Here is a 24,919-nt window from a genome sequence, read left to right on the forward strand (position 1 = left end):
AATTTTGATCTGAAGAAGAAAAGAGCTGGTCATTTAAAGGGGTCAATTTACTTAATAAAGACCATAATTTATTTTAACTTTTATTTATTTTTAGAATCAATCAAAGCCATAGCTGAGTTGCTTAGAAAGCAACTTTTTTTTTTAAAGAAAATTAGAAAGCAACTTTATCTTTGCCTTTCTACCTTGTGCCCCAGTAATAAATGTTTATTAGATAATATGTATGTATAAATGGAGTAAAGATTTTTTAGTATTTTTTTTAATATTTCTAAAACTAAAAATCATAGGTTTCAATTAACTCAATTAATCATGTCGTTCTCAGAAGAAGAAAAAAAATCAACTAATAAAGTTTGTTGTCATTAAATAAGAGACTTCAGTTAAAATTCCACTTATATCAAAAATCAATTGTTATTTTCACCTAATGGTTAAAAAACAATCATCATAAAGTGGATGTCATAGATTTAAATTTAGTGTGTGTAAGCATAAAAATGTAAATTAAACCCTTAGAATTTGGAGTAATTTTGATTTTTTCTCCTTATAATTAACATTTTTAATTTTCGTTTTTCATGTTTAAGATCTTTTCTGATGTCATCCTTTTGTTGATTTTATGTGTGTGTATAAATATTAATGTAGATACTGTTTTTACTTTTTAGTATTTGAATCCCCAAATTATCTCTTTGATCCTTCTTCTGTAATGGTTCATAGTACATAATCTTATCCCAACTTTTAACTTTTAAGCCAATTAAAATTTTAAAATAAATTAATCAAGATTAAAGTGATCAAGGTGATCAAGTTCTCTTGTAACTCAACCAAAATTAAAATATAATAATCACATTTTTCTTCTACAGTATGCTCTGGAGTCTAAGATGAGACTGTTCTTTTTTTTTTTTTTTTTTGCTGCTGGAAGATGAGACTCTTAATTTTGTGGTTGAGTCCCGCCACATATCTCTCATGTCATGTTACCACTCTCCCATATTAGGCCATAGTACCATCTCTCTCTCAAGTCTCATGTGACCAATGATCATGTTCTCTTGTGAGTTGTGACTCACCCAAAAAGATAAAATAAAATAACCACATTTTTCTTTTACACTAATTTTGACCAATGGTAGAGTCTTGCCGTACATCTCTCATGTTATAGACTTATAGTACCATTCCCATAGTAAGAATATGTAAATCTTTTCCCTAATTGCTATCTTTCTTTTCCATTTTTCAATCTCTTATCACTAAATTTTTAATCGATTCCAATTGTTTAAGGCAAAAAAAAAAAAAAAATGTTTTGATTTCATTCAAAATAATATCATTAAAAATATAGTTTTACTTTCATTAAAAATAATCTTTTTAAACTAACTAATATTACCAAAAACTAGGATGGTTTATTATTATTGACCCTTTTTTTAAGTATTAATATTGACCCTTAGTCCAAGTTAAAAATTATTGTTAATAAAATTTAACTAATGGATTCTATTGCTGCAACATCAATTCCCATAAGCAGGCCAAAATGGGCTTTTACTCCTTTCTCACAAACTTTCTAACAAAATGCCTAATGTCTGAAACTAATTAGAGAAATGCCTTTGAAACTTGATTTTCTAAAAATCGAGTTTCAAATGTATAACTCGATTTTTGGAACATCGAGTTATAACGAACGTGTATTTAGAAATTTTTTTTTTTTGGAACTCGAGTTCTATATGAAGTACTTGAGCTTCACTTGAATTTTTTCAAGGAACTCGAGTTTCAGAATTTTTTTTTTTTTAATTTTCAGTTCGCTATAACACGATTGTCCAAAAATCAAGTTTTAAATTGAAGCTCGATTTTAAAAATATCGTATTTCAAAATAAGGGCATTTTCCTAAATAGTTTCAAAAATAGAGCAAAATGCTGGATATTTTAAAAAAAATGGGGAAAAAACCCATTTTCTCCAAGCGTCCTAAGAATCTTAATAAAGGACAAGGATTTTTTTATTTATTTACATACACAATAGAAATATTGGGCCATGTTGAATCCAAACATGAAAATGCCCACAGTGGGTTTGTTCTAGTCTATAATGAAGAGTTCGTGACTCTTCGAGAAAGGGTTTGATTATTTGTGAAAGATTGTGAATCTTGATGAAGGGTTACAACTTACAACCTTTGATAGATGTTGCGACTTGCAATTATAAGGAGAATTGTAACCTTCATTGAAGGGGTGGAAATGTGTCCTTAAGTAAGACTTCAGATTTTTGTTAACACAATTAATTTTGTGGAACATTACACTATATATATATATATATATATATATATATATATATATATATATATATATATATATATATATATATACATACACACACACACATTTAGGTCATATACATTGTGTTTTGTAATTATAACAAATATCACCATGTGAGTCTTATCAAAATTTTGTTCACGAGAGAAAATTCAAGACAATGTAAAAGACTTACAAAATCTTGTTTATTTGTGACTTTAATGAATGAAAATGGTAAAATTGCAAAATAATATTATTTGAATAATTATTATTTAAATTGATACTTGTTTTGAAGTTATTTCAATCTAGCCTTTTTTTTTTTCTTTGAAAGCACGATTTCATAACTTAAAATCGTATTTCAAAATTCCAGCTGCTTTGGCTGAATTTTAAGTAAAATTATGTTTTGAAAACCTAATTTTTAATTAACATTTAAAATCAAGTTACGACAAAACGTGACTTATAGAAAAAAAAAAATTTAGATTTTCAAAATAATTTCAAAACAAATAACATTTTAAATAATAATTATTAAAATAATATTATTAATTTGATAAAACTTTCCAAACTAAAAGTTAACTCAAAAGTTTTGCTCAGCATGGTGTTTTGGGTCCAACTAACTAATGTTGAGGATGGAAAACCCAATACTGTCAAGCATGTTCGCTAAGAAAGTCTATATTTTACTTTCTCCATTTGCTACTTCTCATTATAGGTAGATCCAATTAATGCTTCTGTAAGGTTGAATTTATTCAATCATGTGTTGGCTTTATTCCGTGCCAAATTTTCTTGTATTTTAGCAATTAGATTTCCTGTATTTAGGTGAGAATTATGTAAGGGTTGTGTGTGAAAGAGTCTGGAAAAAACTCAAGATGTGTGCACTCAAAGGAGTCTCACGACTAGATTTCGCGACTAGCAAGTCGCCAAAAGTGGCACACGAGTGAAGCATGCAGGGAGCTGAAGGGTCACGACAACTGGAGCACTACAGGACAAAAAGGACAGTCTGGTCTAACAGTTATCTCGCGACTTAGACTCACGACTAGTTCCAATCGCAAGGCCGAGTCGCCATAATGCCCTGTTTAGATGAAAAATGTCTTTTCACATTCCTCACGTACCCTACTATAAATATCCTTATACTCACGAAATGTAGAGAGCATCCAAAGAGAATTTTGAGAGAGAAACCCTAGAGAAAAACAAGATTGACTCATCCACAATCTTAATATTTTGATTCTCCAAATTCCTCTACTCGCACCCTTTCCATTGATATACCTTTGAGAGGTTCATTTGCCAAATCCTTATCTCACTATACCTATATCAATGAGGAGGTATTTGGTGTTTGGCAAGCAGTTTAGAAAGGACAAATTCATTTGGTTGATGCAATAAGCATATTTCGAGATTCAGTAAGCTAGAGAAAACAAGGCTCGGTGTAACCCTATTGGAGCAAAAAGCTTGGAGGGCTTAGGTGCATTGGGTAGATTAGGCTTGGAAGGTCTATTGCTATTTATGTATCCCAACTTCATTCTCTAGTGGATTATTTGACCACTTGGAGAGCGGCGGAGATGTTTTTCACCAAGTACTTTGGTTTTCTCTTCAATAACACATCACCGTGTTATCTTTGTGTTTGCATCTCTCTTCCCTTACACTTTACCTTTTAATTACTGCTATGTTTGTGATTAATTTTAGTTTAGAGTGTTTTACCAATTTGTGTTTAGCTTATATTCATCATTCTGCACATATTTTGTTTATGTATAAGCTTGTGTTGGTAATTTTGTATTTGGGGTTCTAAACGTTCATTGCTGTTGTATACGCTAATTAAATTTTCAATTGGTATTAGAGTGGGTACACTTGTGTGGTTTCATTACCTAAATGTGATCCTAGGCCCCGTTTGAGATGGAACGATCTCAATCCCTCAATGCACCTCCCTACTTTGATGGTAGTAACTATGCATTTTGGAAAGTCCGTATGAGGGCATTTTTATGCTCCATTGATGATAGTGTTTGGGACACTATCGAGATAGGATGGACTAGGCCAGAGGTTGCCAAATCCACTTGGGATAAGGCAGCCCTTGTGGCAGCTAATGCAAATAGCAAGGCTCTTAATGCTATTTTTTGTGGTGTTTCTCTTGATGAATTTCACAAGATCTCTCGTGCTACAATTGCCAAGGAGGCGTGGCAAATTTTGGAGACAACCTATGAGGGAACCAAAAAGATGAAGGACACCAAGTTGCATATGCTTACCACACGCTTCGAGGAGCTAAAGATGAGTGAAGACGAGTCATTCGACTCATTCTATGGGAAGCGAAATGAAGTGGTGATTGGGAAATTTAACTTAAGAGAAAAGACGGAGGACTCCAAGATTGTGAGGAAAATTCTACAATCATTACCGAAAAGCTTCCGTGCAAAGGTTACTGTCATTGAAGAAAGTAGGGACCTTGATGAGATCAAATTTCAAGAACTTATTGGCTCACTTCAAACATATGAGCTGTCTCTACCATCATATAGGAAGAGCAAATCTCTTGCTTTCAAGACGATTAATGAAAGGGTCGAAGCTCAAGACTTCTCGAAGTGGCATACCTTGCTAAGAACTTCCGTAAGTTCTTAAAGCTCAAGAAGAATGGAAAGTTTGTTGAGAAGGAAAAATTCTCAAATTCTAGGAAAAAGAAAAAGGATTTCAAGAAGAAAGATGAGAAGGATTCTTAATCCCCTCAATGAATCGTGTGCTATGAATGCAACGGTCATAGACACCTCAAGAAGGAATGTCCCAACTATTTGAGAGGGAAGGGTAAAGTGTATGCCACTACACTTAGTGACACAGACTCCTCTAATTCAGACTCAGAAGAAAGTTATGACGGAGAGGGAAACTACTCCGCATTTATGGCCATTACTCCCGTGCAATCTTTGGATGATTTAAGTGTGCTAGTGGAAGAGCTTGGTGAGCACACCGAAGTAGAGTCGATGGGGATAGTAGAGGAATCCGATGATGATGAAGATGAAAGAGCAATGGGATTGTAAAAATCCTACAATTCTCTCCTTAGGAAGATCGATGAATATGCAAGAGTGGCTAGAGCAGCCATTAAGAAAATGAAGAGAGCCGAGCAAGATTATAAAAGTCTTCTAGTGCGGTACAAGAGGTCTAAATGCGAGGTTGAGGCGCTGAACAGAGAAATAACCAAAGCCTACTCCAAGATCAAGTTCCTTGAGCTTGAAGTGTTCAAGCTAATGCTAAAGTAGAGCAGTTTGCCTCCAAGAAGATTGATGAAGTGCTTGCTAATCAAAAGTCATTCTCTGACAAAAGCGGTTTAGGATACACCGGAGAGTAGTTCAAGTGCCAATGTGTCCAAGGAAAAGAAGTTTGTAAAAGCAAAGGAACCAATGATAGCAACTCCTATTGTTGAGAAAGTGAAGGCTGAGAAGAAGCAGAATGTACCTGCTCAACGGGTTTTGACAAAGCCTACTAACCAAGTGGTGGTCAAACCCAAGGCTAAAGAAAATCTCTTCCAAAGTCACAAAGAGGTCCACAAACTCAACATTTCTGCCATCATTGTGGAATTTAAGGACACACCAGACCTAATTGCCATAAGCTTCAAGCATTGAAGAATGCAAGTGTTCAAAGGCCAAGAGGACAAACAAAAGGCAAAGGGAGTGGGACTGCCAAGCAACAAAATGGGCGAGAAGTTGATCTCGGATTGAGAGATGTGATGAAGATGATTGATATCATCACTTCTTGTTTGGCAAGCTTCACCCAAAGGTTTGAAAGTCACAACTCTTGTACCCAATCCTCTAGGGATATCACCACAAACACACGTGTTGTGTGGATAAAAAAGGGTACACATGCATAAGCATTAGAACATGTCCATGCATTAAGACTTCCTATTTGATGTGACATTATTTGGTTGTGTGCTTATGTTTTATCATTATAGCATGTTTTTACTATTTTGTTTGTTGTTTTTAAATGCTTTGAGTTTTTGTCCCTTTTGATCAATCTTTACTTGTCTTTGTGTCAAAAATCCAAAAACACATAAAAAGTAGAAAATCCTAAAAGTTTGATCGGCATTTTTGTATTTTGTCACATGCATGTTTTGCCTTGTACCTTCGTACAAATGGCTTTGTGCATTTACAAGCGTAGCTTGTTTTTCATGCACTCATATCATTGTGGGAGAAATCTTGACATTTATGTGATTGTTGTAAATAGATCTTCAAACTTGTCATGAATGATTAGTCAATGGTTTTGTTGATCTTGAGACATGCATAGACTTGTTCCTATATATTTTCCCACTCTTTTATGTTTTTGCTTAATATAGCTCAAGCAATGTTAAATCTCGAAAAGAGATAATGAGCTGCAAAAGTCATCCCACATACTAGTATTTGACTAGGAAAAAGGGAAAGCGACTTGTAATGAAAATGTATAATGCCTAAGAAGCCAAAGGCTTACGCATCAAATTGAAATATTAAAAATTTCAGGCATCGATCTCAAAATGAGATGTTATTGTTCGTAAATGATCAAATGTTATGAAATGTAAGAAGCCAAATGAAAAGTTTCAAAGTTATGTAATCAAGTTTTGTGAGAGGTCATATGTGCATATTTCTATAATTGAGATTGGTCACTCTTCCTAGTGCTAATTGTGTATGCCTTGGTTGAATTGATCATTGAAGTTTCACATTAGACTAAGGACTATGTCATTTTTTATATCCACACAACACTTGTCTATATTCAATGAATGACTTATTCATTTGTGTGATTGTACTTGATTAAATGTGTTGCATGTGCTCAATCATATGTTGATCAAACATAAAAAGATTTTTGAGTATTTTTAGTTGTTTTTGGAAAGTATTTTGTTTCAAAAAATTCAAAAATCTATGCAACTCTGTTTTGGCGACACACTCGCAGGTCAAGCTAGTCGCGAAACCCCAGTCGCAAGCTTACTCAGAAGCTCTTACGACTCTCTAACGAGTCAATCCCCTAGTTGCGGAAAAGACCTAGAAAATTTTCAAAAATTCTGGGTTTTTGGAATTTTCGCGACTCATTTTGGTAACTTGTTCAAGAGTGAAGTTCCAGTTGCGAGCTTAATTAGAAGAATTCACGGGTCCCCTCGTGACTCGCGAGTGGACATCCCAGTTGCGAAAAACACTTGAACAAATTTTTTCAAAATTTGTGCCAAGTGATTTTGGTGACTTGACTTAGCGACTTGCTCGTGACTTATTCCAGTCGCGAAAAACACGTGTTTTGCACAAATAGGGTTAAATCCAAGACAGTTTTTAAAAACTTTCAGTTTTCCCTTACATCACGTGCACACACATTGTCTTGGCCGCCTTTCCCCCTTCCAAAACCTCCATTTTCACTCACAAAACCTCCATTTTCTTTATCAATCTTCAAGAAAAGGTATGAGTTTTCTTTTATTTCCAAAGTATTTCATGTTTTTAGCCCTAGTTTTCTTGGATTTTGTGTTTATGATGAGATTTGAAAATATAATGTTTGAATATGGTTTTGATGATGTTTTGTTGAGTTTCGTCTATGGGTTTTGTTGATTTTGTAAGTATAATGTCTATTTTAGATGCTTTACATGATTGTTCTTCATTGTTGTGCCTTATACCATGTTTGTGTTGTGTTGAGCATATCATGCTCATGATAAAATGTCTCTTTAGATGTTTTTGTGTGTCGCTTTGGATTCCATGGAATACAATGGTTGTAGCGGTAATCATGTTTCTTTGATCTTGAAACATCATATGATTATGTGGTTTTCTACTTTGCCCTAATTTTGCACACTTTTGCATTTGATGCGCGCGCGCACACACACACAAACACACACACACATTTTGACACGTTTTAGTGTTTATTGTCATGATTCTATCATGTATTGATGATTTATGTCGTCACATGTCAATTTGAATTCCCCCATATATTTGTTTTTAGGGTGTTAATTCAAAATTTCTACTTAGGGACTAACTTGTTGCTAATCAAGTTTGATGTTCTTTGTGTTTCATCTTGCTCTTTGATATTACATGATATAGCTTGACAATGTCTCCTTTCAAGAAATCAGTTGCTTCAAGAAATCAGCTGTGAAAGGCAATGGCAGCAAGGGAAAAGAACTTGTAATTGATCTTGAAAGCCTCACCCCTAAGTCCAAGAAGACTCGGACATCAATGGGCTTTTATGATGCCGAGAAGTTCAAATCATATGCAGCATCTCAAGCATATGAGAACTACTTCAAAGTTGCCCCCTTGTTGGTAGCAAGGGTGGTGGACCAAGCCTCTCTTCTCGATATGAACATTCCTAAATGGTTCGCCACCAAGGATTGGAACTTTCTTCTAATCAGCTTTGCTGAACCGTATGAAAATATGGTGAAGGAATTCTATGCCAATGCCATTTCTGAAGGAGATGAGCTGAAATGTTGGGTTAGAGGAAAGAACTTCATAGTGACAGCTTCCTACCTTGCTAACATCTTGCTCATCAACTAGCCAATGTTCCTAAAGCCACCGATGTATGATGACTTGAATTGAGAGGAGGACCTACTTCGGGAAACTCTTGGAGATAACTTGGAGTTCTCTCCAAATGGGAAATCAATTAGTGTTTCATCACTTTCTATCGAATTGAGGGTGCTCACGACGATCATGTTCCACAACCTCTATCCTCTCTCAAGCACCAGATACATGAATCTCGGTAGAGCTTTATTTCGTCATGACCCGATTAATGAAGAAGAAATTGATATATGTTCTCATATCTTCCATATTTTGAGCAAAACTGTTGAGAGAACTACCTCAAGGAACTGCATTCCTTTTCACTTCCTCATTTCAAAAATCTTGAAGCTCAAAGGTGTTCATCCAATGGAAGATGAGTATCCCTACCCTCAGCCAAGTCCAATCAACATTCGCACTCTCAATGCGAGCATTGGTCATAGCCGAAAGGGAGTCAAGCAAGAAATTCATGCTCCTCAAGGTGATACAAGCTCTAGTTCACACTCAAATGATAAGAAGTTAGACAAAATACTTGCATCCATGCAAGAACTTAGCACCAAAGTGGTCGGTCTAACATCTATCATGTACTCTCAGCAAACCCGGTTTGATACAAAGTTCACATCTCTCCAAACTTAATTGGATCAAATCCAAAGAAAGTTAGAGGAAGATGAGGACTAGCTATTTCGTAACAAAAAGGGGGAGATGGCTCAATGAAAGGGGGAGTGTCATGATAGGGGGAGCTAGGTCAAAGAGGGAGCATTGGAGATGAAGAGCAAGAAAAGAAAAGCCACAGCAAACCTAATATTTTTTCATGTTTTTTTTTATAGTCTATGTTCATATTTCATGGTTTATGTTATGTACTTGACTATGCTTTACTCTGTACCTTTGCTTTGTAGCTATTTAGTACTTTTAGATTATGTATGCATTTTCTTTAGTACTCCATTCTTGTGCCCTTTGTTGTCTTGTATCCTTGATGCAAATAACTTAGTGTTTTTGTATCGGTTGGGTGTTGGACATGCAAATGATACTTTGCATTAAGCTTATTAGCTTACATGTTTGGATGTTCATTCCTTGTGTGAATGATCATTGTGATCACTATTTATAGTGATTTTTCTTGTTTGGTCAAGTCATGCTTTATTTCTATACTCTTTGTTGCTTGATCGCATTGTGCTTGCTCCATATGCATTTCAAGGTTTCTGCGTACAATGATATTATTGTGTTATTGTTTTCGGGTAACTTGTTTATATAGTTCAAGAGCTTCACAAAATCTAGAGTTAGGTGTGAGTGAGTTTTGGCAACTGTTCCCAACTCACATTTTAAGTCTAGAGTCTATTTTAGGGTTTTGTCACGAAATAGCCAAATGGTGAGATTGTAAGGTTGAATGTGTTCAATCATGTGTTGGCTTTATTCCGTGCCAAATTTGCTTGTATTTTAGCAATTAGATACCCTATATTTAGGAGGGAATTATGTAAGGGTTGTGTGTGTGAGAGTGTGAAGAAAACTCAAGATGTGTGCACTCAAAAGAGTCTCGCGACTGGATCTTGCGATTGGCTTGCGCAAGGAGCTGGAGGGTCATAACAACTAAAGCACTACAGGACAAAAAGTACAGTCTAGCCTGTCAGTTATCTCGCGACTTAAACTCGCGACTAGTTCCAATCGCGAGGCCGAGTCACCAGAATGCCCTGTTTGGATGAAAAATGTCTTTTCATATTCCTCGCGTACCCTACTATAAATAACCTTATACCCACGAAATGTAGAGAGCTTCCAGAGAGAATTTTGAGAGAGAAACCCTAGAGAAAAACAAGATTAACTCACCCACAATCTTAATCTTTTGATTCTCCAAATTCTTCTACTCTCACCATCTCCATTGACATACCCTTGAGAGGTTCATTTGCTAAATCCTTCTCTCACCATACCCATATCAGTGAAGAGGTATTTTGGTGCTTAGGAAGCAATTCAGAGAGGACTAATTTGTTTGGTTGATACAATGGGCTTATTGTAAGATCCGGTAAGCTAGAGAAGATAAGGTTTGGCGTAACCTTGTTGGAGTAAGAAGCTTGGAGGGCTTAGGTGCATCGGGTAGATTAGGCTTGGAGGGTCTATTGCTATTCATGTATCCCAATTTCATTCTCTAGTGGATTATTTGACTGCTTGGAAGGCGGCGGAGAGGTTTTTCACCGAGTACTTTGGTATCCTCTTCGACAACACATCACCATGTTATTTTTGTGTTTGCATCTCTCTTCTCTTACTCTTTACCTTTTAATTGCTGTGTTTATGAATAATTTTGGTTTAGAGTGTTTTACCAATTTGGGTTTAGTTTATATTCATCATACCGCACAAATATTGTTTGTGTATAAGCTTGTGTTGGTAATTTTGTATTTAGGGGTCTAAACATTCATTGGTATTGTATACGCTAATTGAAATTTTAGCTTCCTTAACAAATGTTTAAAGGCACCAGTTAACAAAACGTTTTTATTTATTTATTTTTTTCCATCATCTCCACTTTTCAGCAGGTACAGACAAGGCATGCAAGTTTTTTTTTTTGGGGGCCATAAACAGGAGACTTTATTGATTGAAAAGAGTTTATACATATTTTTTTTTTATAATCAAACAGAGTTTTACATGTGAACAAAGATAGATGGGCAGTAAATGGCATGCAAGTTGCAACTACGGTTAGGTGTCAATCTTATCCAAATGACTAATACGTGTATATGCTATCTAACGACTCACGTGGTAATGTGCTTTCTGTCCCAATGTTTATGGATGTACCATGCTAGATTGCTAGGTGTCTTTCTTAAACTGCAATAATCTTCTTTTAGGAAATGCTATTTTATTGCAAAGCAAGAAGAGATTAAATTATGGAGAGGGAACAAGTAGATATATTCATCGATAAAAAAAGCTTAAAATCTGTCAAAGCAAGAAGTCTCCAGGTAAAGATTGATAAGAAATAAAGCATATAGTTCTCTATTATTTAGTTAGTTTTGTGATCGAATCTTGCCCCTAATAAGACTAGACACCAAAGGTAAAGGTGTATTTGACAGGTGATATAGTTTATTACAATGACATTAGTTTAAATAAGGTTAAAAGAGATTACATTGCTTAGGATCACACCCAAGCCGGCCAGGTCAGTATGCATTAGGATTATGCACAAACCAAGTCAGTATACACGCTCAAAGTATTAGATTTTTACTCTCTCTCTCTCTCTCTCTCTCTCTCTCTCTCTCTATAATTATAGTGCTTGTTTAACTAGAAGAATATTTTTGGTCATTCAGAACCATTTCAAGTACTGCTATGGTGGGATTAAATACTGCAGAATATTGAACTTGATGGAGACGGATTTGCCAAGTGGATCATTAAGATCTTTGAAGGCGTTAAGTATTCTTCTATCACATGTAGAGATACTTTCCACTTTCCACATTGTCTTTCTGAAACCAGGAACCATCAAAAGCAAAACCGCCATTGTTTCACAGATTGTGCCCTCCCTATATATAGATTGATAAACTCTTTCCAAAGTCCCCTCCGCCTCTTTTCCTTTCCCTCATCCATTCTCTTTGTAGAACTACTATGCCACTGTAAGCCAACTCTCTCTTTCTCTGAAAAGAGTAACATTTGGATTTATCTATTAATTACTGGAGATGATCCTGAGGTACATGAGCAGAGATTTCTTCCAAGAAGGTTCACAAAGGATGCGAGGAATTAATGACCAAGGTCCTAAAAGTGACTACACCATCTCATCTTTCAAGGACTCTGGTTGCAAATCCACTTCTTCTAAGCAAATGAGAGGCCTATCAGGTGGTTTAATTGCTGATTCCTCTGTTAAAGCTGCTAAAACCAGCGAGGATGATAAGATTAAACAGGCTGAGGAGTCCCTTCGGACTGTGATGTACTTAAGCTGTTGGGGTCCCAGTTGATGTCCAACCAAAATTTTCAAAGCAACTCTGAGTTTTCTGTAGCTACTTCTTTCTAAGACTAAGACTATGAAAGTAGCCCACTGTACATATAGTATGTGTGTATGATGTTTAGGAAGTTGTAATCGCATGGATATCTATGTTTCATCTTTTATATAATCAGAAGAATATTAAGTCTTCACTCTTCAGCAATAATTAGTGGCATGCTCATTGTGCATAATCCATGATTTTGCTATCAAAGCAAGGCGAGCACAATGCTAAAGACACTATTTTTCACAAATTGCTAAGGTAATAAGTTGTAATTGGTTTAACATCAATTTACGTTGATCTACCATTGACACTATTTCTATTATGAATTAACATAACATGTAAGATCAATAATTTCGAAAAAAAATTGTCCCAAAATTTATTGGAATTCTTATACATTTCTTGACCTACTTCACGTGGGAAGTCCATTGAACTGCAAGTGAAGTTGCTTGCTATGACATAATACATTAAAAAGATGGACTAGAATCAAACATTTGTATGCAATAAACTATGATCCCCTGTTTCCCATCTCGTTAAGAAAGAGGTCAAGGGCAAAAGCATTTATCAAATGGCTAATATCTCTAGCTTTGATTCAAGTGTCAAGCTCTTGTTCACAGTATAGTAAAGCTTAAATATTCATTCATGTACTAAAAACTTAATCAAGAAATTGAAGCACTAGCTTGTTCTTGAAGATATTACCATTAAATAAGCCAAAAATAGGGAAAGGGCATAAAAAAATTTTAATGGTAGAATAATTTCTAGCACGGATATTATATCAATCAAGGGATTGAATTTTTTATTTGTTACAATATGTTGCTCACTTCTATACTCCTTACGATTTGTAGTATACGTTAAGTTGTCACTTTCCATTAATTGTGACCATCTAGTTTAGTTAATCAATCTTATTGAATTTGGAATCTAATCAAACCATCACTGTTATTCAATTTATATAATATATGTATGTATGTAAACTTGTAATTAGTTTATCAATCTTGTTAAGCAAAACTTCTGCCATATCTGAATATAAACCAAATCTTTGTTCAAGAAAAAGCCTGGTATTTCCTGTTGCTAAGATTAAAGTATCAAACTCTTGACCAGGTAAGGTAAAGCTTGATTATTCATTAGCAAAGATATATATATTACCATTACTAAATAATAATAGTGCAAGTATATTTGCATAATAATAATAATAATAATAATAATAATAATAATAATAAGCGGCTTATCTGGTCCCAGTTAGACATTTGTTTCAACCTGTCCCATTTAATTATAAGTGATCAGCCAGTTGTTCAGAATTTCTCATTCCACATATCCTTGATTCAATTGGGTCCCTTTTTGGTTTCTCTGCCAGAAAATCTTGGCCAAAACATGTTCTAACAAATATTAAGTAGACACTACTCACTACCAAGTTCTTGGTTATTAGTTGAAAGACAGGTCCATGTGATCCTTCAAATGCTCATGTCTCTCACCAATTCCCGCCCAAATTCCTCTACACCTCTCACTTCAAATTTCAGAGATCTTCACATACACCATGCACCTACATATACACATACATATCATTCCACAGCCACAAGTCTTCACATCCTCTGGTATCAAATCCTTACTTCTTCCTCCTCCTCATCTATGATCTTTGCCATTTTTCAGGCAATAACAGAGACATATAGCAATGGCTATTCGTTTGCTTGGTATTATACATGCTATGCACATTCTCCGCCGATCAAACTCATTTTCAAAACATGCAGCTTCAAAATCTTTAGATGTTCCAAAAGACTACCTTGCAATATATGTTGGAGAAGGTGAAAAGAAGCGATTTGTGATTCCTATTTTGTTCTTGAACTAGCCCACATTTCAACAATTGCTAAACAAGGGCAAGGAAGGGTTATTGTACGTCATTTTCTTTGTACATAGAGTCCGTTTGGATAGAACTTATTTTGCTGAAACTGAAAACTGAAAACTGAAAACACTGTAGCAAAATAATTTTTAAATGTATGAATAGTACTGTGGGACCCATTTTTAATGAAAAAGTTGCTGAAAAGTGAAATTTGTGGGACCCATGAACAATGCATTTGTGCACTGTTCATGGCTGAAAAGTCAAACCTTGCGGCTGGGTTTAAAAAAAAAAAAAAAAAAGTAAGCAAAACGCGGACGTGAGACGCAGACTTGGGATCCAAACGCCCTCATATTGTCATGAATTTTAGTGAAGGGTTATGAATTGGTTTAGTTTTAGAATTTGAGCTTCCCATCTACTATTGATAATGTATTTTATATGTGACAGGTGGAATTTTGTGTTGATTATATATTGTGGGTTGAGGGTGGTTGTTTTCTTTTTAGATTTTATGTGTATCATTGCAGCTTTTTTGGAATTGTGGATTTGGGATGCACTATAGCTTTTTCTTTTTTCTTTTACGATTAAAAAGTTGGATTCAATGTCCCTTTTAAGGGTTATGTATTGTTTTGGCTTCAGAATTTGAAATTCCCATGTACTATTTATTATGCATTATTATTTGACTAATATTTTCCTGACTTGCTATTTGAAATTGTCATGTAAGTTTTAATTGTTTAAAGCCAGATTCACAATGGGTTCATGTCTTGCCGCAATTGGCATAGTGCTAAGTTACACACCTCTATTCTCCATTGGTGTTTTGAACTACTACTTGCAAACAGGGAAAACAGAGTCGACACATGGTTGTACCATACAGAATTCAGGCATACAAAGAATTCAACCTAAACTCTTTGGAACCGAACACTTTGCCTTGCCACAATTTATTCTTAGTTTTAAATCCATGAGTTTTCTCTTGGTCAATACCAACAACAGCATTCTCAAATTACCCCTACGTCATGGATGGTCGCTCAACCTATGGAAGAGCCTCATCAGCTGGTTGTGGCATCAATACTACTCTACACAATTGAATCTTACAAGAATAAGCGAAATAAAGAGAATATCATTAGTTAGTTAGCCATTATTTTCTTTTAAACATTTTGGTTGTAAAATTGAAATTGTCTTGCAAGATTTAGTTCGGTGTGATTCATTGTGATTCTTAGGAATAGCAGATTTGCTATTTGAAATTGTCAAGTAAATTTTAATTGCTTAAAATCAGTTTTTTTTTTTTTTTTTTTTTTTTCTCTCATAGCAAGGAAGTACACACAAGAAGTGATGTGAAAAAAATATTTTTTAAAATTTTTAGGGGACATTGGACACTATATGCTTAAATATACTACGTTATTAAAGCAAAGCTCATTAATATGTAAAACGACCCGCGCATTGGGCGGGTTAAACACTAGTAATAATAATAGTAGTGCACAAATTGTGGAGCCTAAGAAGAATCATGTATGGCTGAAGAATCCCGTATCTGAGCACAAAACCTAATATTATGTTAACAAGGAAGGCTATTTTGGAATATATATTAGGCTAAAATGCAAAACTGGCTCTCTAACTTTCTTCAGATTTCATTTCAATCCTCTAACTTTACTTTCGTTCATTTTAGTCCTCTAAATTTCAGATTTATTCAATTAAAGCATTTCCGTTAACTTTTGTTAAAACATTTTGAAAAAAAAAAATCTGGAAAATATTTTTCAATCATTAATTGAATTTTTTTAATTTAAAAATTTTGAAGAAAAATTTATAAAATTGAAAAATTAACCGCAATATATAACAAAAATTGATGGAAAAGTCTTAATTGAATAAACTTAAAAATTAGAGGACTGAAATGAATAAAAGTAAAGTTAGAAAACTGAAATGAAATCATAAAAAATTTAGAGGGTTAGTTTTGCATTTTAGAGAATGTACATTTTCTTTATTAGAATATATTGCTTAGTCGTCTATACATCATACCCTTAGGATTTCTAGAATATGGTATCACTTTTGTTTGGGATTATGGGGCTAACAATGGAAAGATCTCAACAACAGTAGACTTTGTGGAACGAATGTATCGTTTCCTTCTTTTTTGCTGAATAAATGTATCGTTTCCTTCAAGGCAGACATTTGTCCCCACTCCATTAAATTGACTAAAATGCTACAAACGAAATTGTCTTTAGGATACAACTAAATCGGGATTCTTCAAGAAACAAACTTAGAAAATTCTATGAAGTTCTCTTAATGTGTGCAAAATTTGTAAAAATAACTTAATGTGAAAGCAGGGACGGAGTTAGAACTCCGAATTAGGGGAGCAATAGTATAAAATGAAAAATTATCACAAGAGAGAGATAGAGGTTTTAACACAAAGACACATCATAAACTCTACTAAAAAATTATGGTAAGGGTAATACAAGCTATACTACAAATAACACACTTTTTTAGTCAATATGAAACAATTACTAATTTTTTATTTGAAAGGAGTATTTATTTAGTATTAACAAATACACAAATACTAACTATACATCTATACTATTTATCTATTTTGTATTATTTGTCACTAAAAAAAATTCAACTTATATAGACATATTATAATAATAATAATAAAAATACCCACTGACATAATCTTACATCCAAACTTACAGTAGTGAGCCCGGCCTCAACCCACAATTATTGTAAAGAAAAAAATTATTTTTTTGCTATAAGGAAGGTGAAATTTTTATCCAAATTGTGATTTTGGACTCATTTGATCGACTAGATTATTTATTTATTTATTGTAGAGAAATATCTTTCAATGTACCATGAGACACTCATGACTCACTATACAATGCACATGAGTCATTATTTAAACAGAAAAAAGATAAAGATAAAAGGCAGAAAGCTCTCTTCTCCTCTCCTCTCTCTTCTTTGTTTCAGAGAATAAAAAGGGAACTGAGAAAGTGAAACAGATAGATCACTCTACCTACTCGTTTGTCAAATGAGAGAGACACAAAAATACCAAATTTGGGGGTTGGAGTGCGGCTCTACTACTTATTTATTGTGCTAGAGATTTGCTTAATTTGCTGTCCTGCTATGCTGCTCAGCTGTCTCCATGCGGCAATAACACTACCTCTCTAGCTGTCCCCTCCGTTCAACATCTTTCACTCTCTCCGTTAGGGTTTTTTTTTTTTTTTTTTTTTTTTTTTTTTTTTTTTAAATTTGATGGAATGAAGGAAAGATTTAATCCATAGATTAGTGTTGTTTCAAAAAATTTTAAGGGCTAGGCTTTTTTATTTTGGTAAAATTAGTTGATTGTGATAAATTTTTTAACTTTGGCATTGGTGATTTTGTTGTTAGGCTTAATTTGTTAGGCCTTAATATTATTAAGGGGGCTAAGTAGGGGTGTCCAAAAAACCCAGAAATCGAAAAAATTGCTTCAAATCGACCAAGTCGTTGCCAAAATTTCAGTTCAGTTCGGTTTCCGTTTTATTATATTAAAATCCGAAATTTTCGGTTCGGTTTTTAGTGGTAGACTTTCATGCACCGAACTAATTGAAACCGAACCGAATCTATTATTATATTATATTTTATATTAAATATATAATATAATTTTTGTAAATATATGGAGCTTTGAGCTTCTGTTAGTTTATATATTCTTTGCTTTAGAACTCCATTGGTTTATATGTGCTTTGGGCATCCATCATTTTTATTTTAAAACATTTAGGCCTAGGCTTTTCATTTTATCTGATCAGAATCATCATATCCATTCGGCCTTGGCTTTTCATTTAAATGATTTTATCTTTTTAAACTAATACATATAAAAAAACTAATAAACTTATAATAAAAAAAAACCTAATAAACTTAATTAAATAGAAACCCTACAACACATTCATGCCTCCATCTCTCTCACACTCACACCTCCATCACTCTATCTCTCTCACTCTCACACAGCCTCCATCACTCCCTCTCACACACATCGTCCTCCATCAGTCCACATCTGTCGCTGACCTCCACACTCCGACCTCCACGACTACTCCTCACGCCAGCCTCTGCGTCTCTCATGGTATGATCTTCTCTTTTATTTCTATTACTTCTTTTTCTTTGTCGGTCTCTAATATAGATCATGAGAGTACCATTTGGATTCTGGCCTACTGGGGCTTCTTCTTTTGCAATATTTCTCTTAAATTTCTTTGTTTCACATTGCATATTCCAACACCTCAAATGGGTACACTTCACTTTTCTAAGTTTTCTTGCTTCCTTTTCAAACCGACCGAAACTGCAATAAAACCGAAACCGATTGATTCCTAATTATTTCGGTTGGTTTTGGTTGAGAATTTCACAAACCAAAATTTTCAGTTTCAGTTGGCCAAACACAAAAAAACCAACCAAACCGAACCGATTACACCCCTAGGGCTAAGTGTACAATTTCATTGAACCAAATTAGTAAATCAATACATGTAGTATATACAAATATTTTTTTTTTCAAATTTTGAGGGTTATTGCCCCCCAAAGCCAAATAATGGCTCCGTCCTTGTGTGAAAGCCTAGTTATAAACAATGAAAAGTAATCTTTGAAAAGACACTAAAAAGGTCATTTGGGCTAATACAAGCCCTCTAAAACGTTGTCTTAGTTGTTACTAGACGTTAGGGATTGGAAAATCCTCTCTCCCCACTGTGTAGAATTTCCACTCTTTGCAATTGTCTCACTAAGCATGCTTTACAATCTCTCTCAAATATTAAGTGAGAAATAAGCTATTCCAAGACTCCACCCATACTTGCTTGTGTCACACTTGAGTAGGCTTATTCATTTGAAGTGCCAAACCAAAAACTTTGTTTGTTGATCTAGGAAATCCATGTCTCCAGTCGAGCAACAGAGAAAGTACTAAGCTCCCTAGAGCGACTCACTGAAACTCAATGTTGGAACATTTTAATATTAAATAATTAAAATGAATAAATTTTATAACATAAATGTAAATATGTGGGAGTGAATGTGGAAGATGAGGAGTTAGTGAAAATGTTTAATCCCACATTGAAAACGAGAGAGGCTATTTTGTTATTTTTAATTGTGGTGATTAATGGGCTAACATGAATTGTATCAAATATTGGGCCAGATACGTGCACAAGAGGAAGGTGAAGGGTGGAGGTGTCAAATTTGGAAATGAATCAGCACCTTGGATCCTCCTACTTGACAGCCCATTTAGAGTAATTACCATATCCGTTGGTGAGTAAATGGCCCGAATTAATATTCCATTTTTATTATGGAAAATAATGAGTCATTAACCCACTTAATGGACTATCCGTTTGGGCCTTTCATTATTTAGAAAACTTCTTATCTCACCATTAATTGTGTAGCTCTAGCCCATCAGAATAATATCCAACAATTAATCTTGTAACACCCACTATATCATAATAATGGACCTAATTAATCAGATTAATTTGGATAGTAATTTCGTGAGGCCCATTGAGCCTATAAATAAACCCATTCAGACACAATCCAACTGACTGCAATATACACTAAAAAAAAAAAAGAGATTCTTGGCAAGGAAGGGTGTTCTTTCTGGTGGAGCTTTGGGCTTGAACACTTTGTGCAGAGGTTGTTCTAGCCATACGACACTTGTTGGGTTGTTGTATCCTGGGGGAGACAAGTCAGAGACAGTCTGCACCGGTTACAAAGATTAGCCAACCAAGGGCTTGAATCTCCTTAAAGAGAGCGAGTGCCGCGCCTCAGTCCAAATAATATTGTGTAATCTCTTTCTTTAAACTAATAAAAATTTAGAAGTATTATTCAGTTTCTCTTCGTGTTATTTCCATTATCATTGTGTTTGCACCAACAATTTTAAGGAGATTCAACACATGGAGTCTACACAAGAGAAACCAAATGAGCCTGTTGGAGATCTCAACAAGCCCTTTCGCTTTATGGGAGCCCACTTCAAGAGGTGGAAAGGAAATGTCCTCTTCTACTTGAGCCTTCTCAAAGTTGCCTACATCCTCACTGAGAAGAAACCGTCAAAGGTTCCTACCGATGAGATGAGTGACGAAGAATATATTCTCCATTAAGAAAAAATAGATAAGTATACAAAAGATGAATATAATTGTCGCTCTTATCTATTGAATTGTCTTACCGATCATTTCTATGATTATTATGATACAACTTACAAGTCTGCTAAAAAAATTTGGAAAGCTTTACAAAGCAAGTATGATACCGAGGAGGCAGGTGCAAAGAAGTATGCTACTAGTAGATTTTTCCGTTACCAAATGGTGGATGGAAAATCGGTGGAGGATCAAGCACAAGACTTCCAAATGATTGTAGCAGAGTTGAGATCCGAAGGCATAAAGATCGGAGACAATTTGGTGGTAGCCGGCATAATTGACAAATTACCACAATCTTAGAGGAAGTTCCAAAAGACTTTGCGGCACAAACAAAAGGAGACATCCTTAGAGACCTTGATCACACGCATCCGTGTGGAGGAGGAGGCTAGAGGACAAGATGCACTCATGACACAAGAGAGCAATGGTAATTCCACCACAAAGGTAAACCTTATTTCATCCAATAATAATATGCCCAAAAATCATTTTCCTAGAAATGGTCAATTGAAGCAAAAAAAGAAAGCCTTTAAAAACAATAATAGATCATCTCAAGGAAGGGGAAACCCGAATAAAAATTACAATAAGAACCAAGGACCCCCTTCACAAGATCAATTTAATAGATCCTGTTTTGTCTGTGGCGAGAGTGGGCATATTGCTTGATTTTGCAAATTTCAGAAACGTGAATCTGTCCCGCAGGCTAACGTAACCGAAGAGCCTTTAGTGGCTATGATTACAGACATCAATACGGTGCAATATGTTGAAGGGTGGTGGGCAGATTCTGGTGCTAATAGACATGTCTGCTATGACAAAAATTGGTTCAAATTGTACACTCCTTTTGAAGAAGAAAAAACTGTTATGCTTGGTGACTCTAGCAAAACCAAGGTTCTTGGGAGTGGTGAGGTTGAATTGAAATTCACTTCTAGACGTGTGCTAACATTGAAAGATGTACTTTACACTCCGTCCATGAGGAAGAATTTGATGTCAAGTTTTTTGCTTAACAAGGCTGACTTCAAGCAAACTATGGAATCTGATAATTATGTAATCACTAAAAAAGGATTATTTGTGGGAAAGGGTTATGCTTGTGATGAAATGTTTAAATTGAATGTTGAGAATAATAAAGCATCTTCCAGTTCAGTTTATATGCTTTCTTCTGTTAATTTTCTGCATGCTCGTTTGTGTCATATAAATAGTAGATATATGGGAATCATGAGTAGTTAGGATTAATTCAAAGATTGTCAAAAGATTTTGAAAAATGTGAAACTTGTAGTCAAGCTAAGATTACAAAAAGGCCTCATAAAAGTGTTGTAAGAAATACCAAATTGCTTGAGTTAATTCACTCCGATTTATGTGAATTTGAGAGAATTTTAACTCGTGGAGGAAATAGATATATTATCACTTTTATTGACGATTTCTCAAAATATACAACTATTTATTTGTTGAAAAATAAAAATGATGCTTTTGAAAAATTTCTAAAAGAAGTTGAAAATCAATTCGGTAGAAAAATAAAAAGAATAAGAAGTGATAGAGGCCGTGAGTATGAATCAAGTGCATTCAACTCGTTTGTTCAGTCTTTGGGAATTATCCATGAAACTACTGCACCATATTCACCTGCTTCTAATGGTGTGGCTGAAAGAAAAAATAGAACTTTAATTGAGTTAACAAATGCCATGTTAATTGAATCTAGTGCACCTTTACATTTTTGGAGTGAAGCTATTTTAACTGCATGTCATGTTTTAAATAGGGTGCCATATAAAAAGTCACACACCACACCTTTTGAGATGTGGAAATGGCATAAGCCAAATTTGGGATATTTGAGAGTATGGGGTTGTCCTGCTTATGTAAGGCTTACTGACCCTAAAATATCTAAATTAGGTATAAGAGCTACTACCTGTGCTTTTCTTGGTTATGCATTTAATAGTGTAGCCTATAGATTTTTTGATCTTGAAAAAAAAAAAAATTTTGAATCTGGTGATGCAATTTTTCATGAAGAAAAATTTCCTTTTAAATTGAAAAATAGTGGGGGTAAAGAAAATATTTTGTCACAACCTAGTTCTTCTACTTCACATTTACAAAATCAAGAAAATTTTGAAATGGAACCTAGAAGGAGTAAAAGAGCTAGAGTTGAAAAGGATTTTGGTCCTGATTATTATGTTTTTAACATTGAGGAAAATCCCCAAAATTTAAAAGAGGCCATAACATCACCTGATGCTATATTTTGGAAAGAGGCTGTAAATGATGAGATGGAATCTCTAATTTCTAATAAAACTTGAAAATTTGTAGATCTTCCACCGGGTTGTAAGACCATAGGTTGTAAATGGGTCCTTAGAAAAAAGTTGAAACTGGATGGATCAATAGATAAGTTTAAAGCTAGACTTGTTGCAAAAGGCTTTAAACAAAAAGCTGATCTTGATTTCTTTGATACATTTTCTCCGGTAACAAGAATTGCATCTATTAGATTGTTAATTGTTATTGCTGCAATTTTTTATTTGAAAATTCATCAAATGGATGTAAAAACTGCTTTTCTAAATGGGGACCTAGAGGAAGAGATTTATATGGATCAACCCGAAGGCTTTGTAGAGCCTAGACAAGAAAGCAAGGTATGTAAGCTAACTAAATCCCTATATGGCTTAAAACAAGCACCTAAGCAGTGGCATAAAAAGTTTGATTCTTACATGATTGAGAATGGTTATAAATCAAATGAATGTGATAAATGTATTTATTCTAAATCATGGAATAATTTACATGTTATTATTAGCCTCTATGTGGATAATATGTTGATTTTTGGCTCAAATATGCACGTTATAAATGAGACAAAAAATATGTTTAAAAGCCATTTCGATTTGAAAGATCTTGGTGAGGCTAATTTTATTTTGGGCATGAAAATTACAAAAGCATGTGATGGAATATATCTTGATCAATCACATTATATTGATAAAATATTGAGAAAATATAATTTTCATGATCACAAAAGTGTAGCTACTCCTTTTGATTCTAGTGTTCATTTATTTCCTATGAATAATGATGATGAGATTTTTAATCAAAAGGATTATGCTAGCATCATTGGTAGTTTGCGTTATGCTACTGATTGTACTAGACCTGACATTGCATATGCAGTAGGAGTGCTAAGCAGATTTACTAGCAAGCCTAGTAAAGATCATTGGCTAGCTATTGAGCCAGTCATGAGATATTTAATTGGTACCAAAAGTTATGGCTTATTTTATAAAAAATACCCTGCTGTGATTGAAGGTTTTAGTGATGCCAATTGGAATACTTTGTTAGGTGATTCTCTCTCTACCACTGGTTATATTTTTACCTTAGGTAGTGGTGCTATTTGTTGGAAATCTAAAAAGCAAACAATAATTGCTAATTCAACAATAGAAGCTGAATTAATAGCATTAGCTTCAGCTAGTGAAGAGGCAAATTGGCTTAGAGATTTGTTATATGAAATTCCACTTTGGAAAAAGCCAATTCCACCTATATTAATTCATTGTGATAGCACTACTGCAATTGGTAGAGTTAGAAACCGTTATTACAATGGTAAATCCAGACCTATAAGAAGAAAGTACAGTATCGTGCGATCTTATTTGAGTAGTGGCATCATAACTGTGGATTATATTAAATCTAATGATAATCTTGCAGATCCATTTACTAAGGCCTTGGCAAAAGATAGAGTCTGGAATACATCGAGGGGGATGGGACTAAAGTCCATAGAATCATGAGCCATGTATGAGGATACCCAACCCAAAGACCAGAGATCCTGAGAATTGGGTTCAATGGGAAAAACGAATCATACGATGGTTGTAAGAAATGCACAATTTTTTTTTAATTATTTATTTTGTAAATAATTTTTTAATTGTTCATCCCTATGATGTAAGTGCATTTATCCTGTAATGTGGAGAGATTGAGTAAGAAACTCTTAATGAAATTTGTAGCTCGTATGAGTGGGGTGTCAAAATTACAGGAGCACCCTTGACAAAATTTCACCTATGTGAGTGTGGGGGTGGGGCCGCTCCCTATGAGATTTGGACTTAATCTCAAATACACTCATGAAACCGGGATCAGCACATGGCCGTAAAGTGCTAGCTATAAAAGCTCATGTCAACACCTAGGTTGTTATGTGTAAGCAGTGACGCTTAATTTCCCTAAAGCAGTCCTAGTTCAAGTCGGAGACCACTACGACTCTGGAGTTAAGATTGCTATTTTACTAAGTGAAGGTTCAATGCAGAGCACACCTTCATGATGCATAGTGACCCATCTTTGCCTGGTAATCTCTCTTTAACTATAAATTTAATATTAAAATGAGTGGGGGATTGTTGGAACATTTTAATATTAAATAATTAAAATAAATAAATTTTATAACATAAATGTAAATATGTGGGAGTGAATG

Source organism: Castanea sativa, chromosome 6 (genome assembly GCF_040712315.1).
Source record: "Castanea sativa cultivar Marrone di Chiusa Pesio chromosome 6, ASM4071231v1".
Lineage (NCBI taxonomy): Eukaryota > Viridiplantae > Streptophyta > Magnoliopsida > Fagales > Fagaceae > Castanea > Castanea sativa.